A 7,724-nucleotide genomic window follows, 5' to 3' on the forward strand; every position below is an offset into this window, starting at 1 on the left:
AATAGCACCATTAAATTTCTTGTAAAAACCGGTTATTATGAAGTTACTTTAAAATTTGCAAGTTCAACGGTTTGGTTTCCTATAGCGAACAAATGAACAAATAAACAAACTTCCTCTTTTATATATATATATAGATATACATATATACATAACTGACCAAACATTATTTAAACGTTTGTAATTTTTTTCAAGGGCGTAGATGTGCGCGTAGGGTGATGTTATTTATCGATAATTGATTTTATATTAAGGCTGAAAATGACGGGCTGAAGCCCCCTCCCTCATCTACATCCTTGTTTTTCAAAAGTATTTTTGGCGTTTTGGTGATTAATTGAATGACATCCACCTTTTTAACTGAGCAGTCACAGTTGAATTAAACACACTGATCAGGGATATCAATGTTTCCACAAGGCTTGAGCTGTCCTTGAACTGCATGAGGTACTCCCTGCCTGAAGATGCTGCGGCTATATCTGTAAGAAGTAAATAACACGAGTAGACACACAAAGGAAAAAAAAACAAGAAAAAAAAGCATACTCGTATTAAGTAAAGATTATTAACACACACACACATTTGTATATATACACACTTGGCGGAACTAATTCAGTAGCAGTACAGGTCTAACATATAGGGTTATCTAGGAATTAATATCAGTTTTAATTATTGAATTTTAATCACGACTGAAAACTAGAATGGAATAGTGTAGGAATATTTCTGAAAATGTCTAAAATACGTGAAATAATATTAAACGATATATTATTATTTTTATACGTGTTTTCTCTAGTATAATTAGATATATACTAAACATGTATACTCTTTTTGACGAGATTTCCTAGGTGTTGAGCGGAGGCTAAAGGCTTTAAAAATTAGTTTGCCCCCCTATTTGTTTCTCTTATAAACTTAACATTAAAATAATGAAATGCTAACAAGTCAACCCTGTTTTAAGTAACCTAAGCCATTATTTGACAAAAGTTTATGTGTATGTGTGTTCTTCGTGTTCGCTCGTTACTGGCAAACTGGTGTACCACTTGTCACCAAACGTGGCAGGTACTTCTACGGTCCTACGAAAAGTGACATAGCGATGTCGTTATTCGTATATGACCCCTTATGCTAACCCTCGAGAACCCCCTATGTCTTTGTCCCGTGTGTTGAACGGTTACGTCAGTTAGTATCTTCTGAAAGAGTAATTTATGTACAGGAAATACTATCAACTTCTTTCTAATTTATGTGAATTGTAGGTAGAACAGGATAAAGATGCCTAACAGAAAAAGGAACAAGCATCCCAAATATTGAAAACCTTCGTGTTGCAACGATTGCAATAAGAAAGTTGCGGTAGTGTACGTTATTAATAAACAAGGTCTGATAACCCATTCACTATTAAGATAGAAATAAAGTGCTACGCCTTTTTCACAGAAATTACAAGGATTCGATTCGTATAAGATATAGGAAACCACGTGCTAACATGGTTTGTTTAATCACTATTTTTATTTTCACATGTATTCGTATTCTAATATTTCCTTCAGTGTACTAATTCTTGTTTTTTAATTTGTTGTGCTTCTTTACTGCGGTATGTCTGCGGACCTACAACGCTAGAATCCGGGTTTCGATACCCGTGGTGGGCAGAGCACAGATAGCCCACTGTGTAGCATTGTGCTTAATTACAATCAAAACAAACAAAACATTATCTTCTTCACTGAGTAATTATGCTTTATAAAAGTACACTGTTACATTACATCTATGACAACTCTTATGTATATACTGTAAAGTCAGACATTGCCGGTCAAAGAATAACACCGACCTGCGAATTTAAACTTCATGAAAGTTGTTTTGGTTTTAATAATGGATTTTCAATAATTCAGCTTCGCAGATTTCGAAAATGATATTCATTTTTTTTCCTATCACGTAAGGATTTTTTATAAATCGGGAAGAAAAAAACTCTTACATCAAATTATTATTTAGTTTACCAAAATGAACATTTTTTATAATTATTCTTGTTAACAAAAATGCAAACAAACTGAAAAAAATTAATGTCAAACGAATATCATGCATCCTCATTCATCCTTATTATTTTTTTGTGAAATCTACGTCTTTTAGTCTCAAAACTACATGTTGTGGTGATGGAGAAAAATGGATATGATATTCGGATTCAGCGTACAGGATTACTGTAGAACATCTAAAAATTTCATGACAATAAAATCATCGCAGGCCTGTGTAATTATTAGATATTAGCAAACATTCAAAATGCTGCCCTTTATACCACATATAGATATTTAAGTTTTAATTTCTTTAACTCTACTTCAAGACAATCCTGACAAAATGTGATAATTGTCAATATTTTATTAGTTTAAAATGTTATTTTCACTCATTAGAAAAATAGTCGTTAACATTGCTAGGTTATTTTATTTTTCTGCTGTGGTTGTTTGAAGTTAAGCATAAAGCTATACAATGGGCTATCTATGCTCTGCCCACCACGGGTTTCGATACCCGGTTTTTAGCGTTGTAATTCCGCAGACATACCGCTGTGCCACTGAGGTGCATATTTTTCTGCAAAATGTTTGTTTGTAATTAAGCACAAAGCTACAGAATAGGCTATGGAAAAATGCTTGTGGGAAGTAAGTAAATGTGAGAGCAAAGGGGGAAAAAAGCTTTGAGAGCAAAGTGATAGTTGTCTTAGATTATTGTCGTCTCCAACTCTTCTGTTTCTTCCGTCGTTACTTCTGGGTTCTCCCGCCCAAAGGCCGCCCCACAGTTCGAAAAACGCTGTCTTAGACTTTCACTGTTGACTTTTAAACTGTATCGGATTGAGCAAAACGCATCATTGGCAATGTATATGAAAAATATAATGTGGTGGAATACTATTACTATACACTCTTCTAATTTTGAAAATCCAAAAGGGACTAGGTAAAGCATGTAGTGATTAAAAACAGAATATTTTGTGACAAGTATAACTGTACTCATGCTTCGCCAGCTTCTAAAAGGTGTTCACATACATTTCAATGATCGTCAGCGACAACTCTCAACAAAAATCACAAGTATGCAGTTGATAGTCTATTATACATCGTCTTGCCAGAAAATGCGATAAAAAACAATGACTTATGGGAAATAGGTATATAAGCTGACCGAATATGATCATAAACACGAATACTGGAACACTTTTCTTAATTTTTTATTCAAACCACTTCACAAAGACACATGTAAAATATTCTGGTTTGGCGGGAAGTGGTGCGAAAAGCAAAACAAACATTGCACAGAAAACAAGGCAAACATGAAACCTCACTTGTAACAGTGCCGCATAATGCCAAAACGAATCCCTTTTCACTTTCCTCAGGCTGACTGGGTTCTTGACTATCTTCGGCGTACGTTGCCAAGTAACTAGTGAGAGTTGTAATCACCAGGTCCATATAGGCGTCTATATTGTTTTGCTAAAAATATAATGACTAAAATTACTTCGTGTGAACAATTTATAGCTGTTCAAATGACCTGTTGTAGAAACTTAATCACGATACTGTCCGCTAAAACGGATGCCAACATTATTAGCTTACATATTACACAATGATACTTACACTACTTAGCATTGCCTGAACACCGTCATCACGCTGAGAAACATTCCAGAGTATGGTGCAGCATGTGGTACCCATACTAGCACAAAACTCTGACTGAAAGCACAGCTGCTGTATAAGTTCTTGGCTCTGACACTGTAGCTGGAATCTTGTCTGTAACAAAATAAATTTACATCGTCTAAAATTCAACAAACATTTAACATGGAAGTAAGCGTCATCTTAAAATCTGAAACAAACTAAAAACTTGTTTTTGATGTAGTTTTTTCTCCAAACTTCTCTTCTGAAAAACAACTTTTGAGGATTTTGTGTAGAAAGAAAGTATATTAGTCCATGAGGCTTTTGTATAGAAAGAAAGTATATTAGTCCATGAGGATTTTGTAAAGAAAGAAAGTATATTAGTCCATGAGGATTTTGTAAAGAAAGAAAGTATATTAGTCCATGAGGATTTTGTAAAGAAAGAAAGTATATTAGTCCATGAGGATTTTGTAAAGAAAGAAAGTATATTAGTCGATGAGAAAGACAAAGTTTACCTCTCTCTCCGTAATGCACTCCGCTTGAGAAGCATCGCTTCGTGATTTCCAGTGGCTTACTTCTGTTGAAAGTTCCCGAATCTTTGTTTGTGCTTTGCTTAGATCTGAAAGAGAAACAAAAAACTACATTTCTATCAGCAAAAAACACGGTATTAAAATAAAGTTAATAAGGAACTCCCCAAAAACAAATAAGATATTCCAATGAATTATTTTTGCATACTCGATAACATAATGAGGTATTTCAAGCTCCACAGTTGGCTGTACATGCATTTTAACCGTTATGAGGATTAAAACAGAACACCATAGTCGAATTTGGCGTGGCAAATAGTATTAATCATATAGGTGTGCCATAAAAGATATCATTAAGAGCTAGATATAAATTATTTGCTTCTTCATTTCATCCCTTACCTAAACGGAAACACTGAATGTGTTTCTGCACATCGGTTAATGCAGGGCCACAAATAAACGCCACCTGTTGACGGATTTGGGACACGTGTCTTTGAATCTTCTTCATGTGTGTTTTCGAAACCACGAGGTGATTATTATCAGAATCCTAAATAATTTGGAAATCTCAGCTTATTATTTGTTATTTAAAAACAATAATATAAGCCATATTAAGATATTTAGTCCGCATCAGGACAAAACCTACATATTCTGCTAAAAATTAAGGAATGTTTTCTGCCATTTTCTACAATTAAAGATCTACTACATAGTCATTATTATTGTCCTCATTTCTTATTTTGAGCTATTTTTCCTTTCACTGGTTAAAAAAACAATTGAAAAATAATAATCGCTCAAACTGTTTTATTGTTGTTCTAAAGATATATTTTAAAAATCGCTTTTTCTATAAATTCAATTTCATACTGAACCCACCTACTCCCAATATTAATTTGTTTCATCCCTCTTTTTCTTGTATACATCCAACGTTTCTTCAAATTTGTCACTTTACTACTTTGTTTGTGAAACTTTTTGATAATTTTCTTTTGTCAAGTATATGATTTAGATCACAGAAATTACACACCTTCGAACCGGAGATATTCAACGTAAAAAAACGCTGTAAGTCATTCCATTCTTCTTGTAGTTTTCTAACGCTGCTCCTGGCATGGTCAAGAGCTTCCAGCTACACGTATTGAAGTATATAAAAATCACTGTGTGTGTGTAGCTTAATCATCACAAATGATCGGATTAAAATTAAATAAGTGGTTTTTAACTGGTATATTGCTGTTAGACTCACTCACTTTATTTACTTTTTCTGACGTATTTGCCTGAAATTACTTGTCAAATAAGTTTTACCTTTATAAAAGATTTGGATAAAAAGGTAATTATATCAGTATGAATTTCTTGTTAGTGTTAAGTTTAATCTTTTTCTCATCATAAAAACTGATGTATGATCTTGCACGAGATTGAATCTATTAATTTATATGTCATTAAAATTGTTACCCACAATTCTGGATTTCGTCAAATAATCTATGTTCCAGCTATCTGTGTTCTGTTGACTCTGAAGTCCCAAAGTTTTCGACATGTTATTATGCAGCATCTGTCTACACCGTAGATTCTACAGAGAAAGTGGATAATCGTAATTATTATTATTTATTGTACTTAATTAGTAGAAGCAATCCAAACAGGCATTACAGGACCATTTCAACACTTCCTGGTGACATTGACGATGTTATGTTTGATATAAGTGTAATTTTATATATCTACATCATATTAAAATACCTTATGATAAAAAAATACACAAAGTACAAAAAACGACTGTACTACAGACGATCTATACATAGTTTTAAAATTAGATTCGCTTCCTCAGTTGGTTTGCAATGAAATCCACTTGAAATTTGAAAGCTGATAAAATAAAACTGTAATAACACAGCATCAAAGCGGATAAATAGATCTCATTAAAAAAATTAACATGGTATTTGTATTAGAGCAGACAAAAAATAAAATGTTCTGTTAGTTATAATGGCTGTAATGACGAGGTTAAGCATTGAATGTTAAAACATTTGAGAAACATTAGCACTTTTATGAATCAAAATAGAAATTAGAAACCTTTTCAAAATTTTGTACTTACACCCGAAAAAATGTTTGTCTGAGGCAAGACTACTTTTTTTATGCGCTTGCAAAATATGTCAATACAAATCATTAAGAAAAACCGTTAAATATTGTCAGCACTATCCAGTAGTATGGAAGCTTCATCTCTCAGTTATTCTAAATTTTAACTCCGACTGAACTAAGCGTAATTTTCCCAACTGCAGCTGAAACGTGGGAAAAAAAGTATTTAGTAATTATTAGCTAGTGATTAAAAAATTAACTAATGAAGAATGAAACTTAGATGATGATATAGGCCACTAACCCTGACAACGATTGACATCCGATCAGCACAACCTTACCGAAGTACTTAGTATTATATTTGCTTTTAATAGTATGCTTGTTCAATACGAGTTTGATCTTTGACCTGAACAAAGATCTCCGACTCAAGATGGTGAATAATGACCCCTGATTTCTGTGACGTCCTATCCAGTTGACCTGAAAATAGCGGTTTTCTGTAGCTGTATTTTCACGGCAGAACACGTTTAGACATGACTGGTGATGTCTTCTACTTGGCATAAGGCTACTTACATTTAAATTCTCAATCATGGAGAGGTCCTCTCCATCTCACGCAATGTAAATTGAATAACTAGTGCACAATAAGACCCATCTAAGTCTGTCCAGGTGTCTTTGTATGCAAACAGCCACATAGCATTACAAATAATTCTGGCCCACTATGCATTTTTTTATCCTTTGTTATTAAGTGATGTAGAATAGACACCATGCAATTTTTTTCTGGTGTTGATTTAGTTTTGAAACGTATTATAATTAAGATGCGCAAATGGATTTTCAAAGGATATTTGATTTTTTATTTGTAAATGGTTTTTATTGTTAAAACGACCATATGCAACTTTCCACAGGTTGTACAGACACAATTTCATACTCAATTTTACAGTGAAAGTTATGCAATTTTATGGTAAAAAAAATGTTTAAGCCAGGCAAAGCTAATGTTCTATGTGAACGTTAGCACTAATCCTAATTTTATTTATATCACAATATTATTATTTGAAGTTTAACTATTGACTTACACCTTTGTAAAAAAGGCATTTATTGCTACTCAGTGCAAGAAGCACAATTTAACAAATCTGTAAATCTTAGAAATGCGTACCATTATTAAAACGAAACAATGACTACATTGTCACAGCAAACACCAATGCGAGTTTTGACTTTTTAAGTTTTAGGCCTTACATATATTTCACACCTCAGATCCAATTATATTTAAAATTGAGTTCGCCATTAATTAAATTACTTATTTCTCATTCTACACTTTAAAAACTTAACCACGCTTAACTTGTCTGTTTATCATAACGTTATTATAATTATTGCAGTTTTATTATAAATTTTGGAATTATTTGAAAATTAAAATACAGAAGTAGATTAGTTTTAACATCATTACCTACCTAATGGTAGGCCTAGATATAGCTAGCTTCACACAGGGTAAAAATGGTAAAAAGTATTCTGTGTTAAAATGTTGCTTTCTTCTTAGATTTTCCAAAAACATACACAAGTTAATCCTAGTAAAGGTAATTCACAAACCCCTATACAGCTAATATCA

The sequence above is a fragment of the Limulus polyphemus genome, unplaced genomic scaffold (genome assembly GCF_000517525.1).
Source record: "Limulus polyphemus unplaced genomic scaffold, Limulus_polyphemus-2.1.2 Scaffold1641, whole genome shotgun sequence".
Taxonomy (NCBI): domain Eukaryota; kingdom Metazoa; phylum Arthropoda; class Merostomata; order Xiphosura; family Limulidae; genus Limulus; species Limulus polyphemus.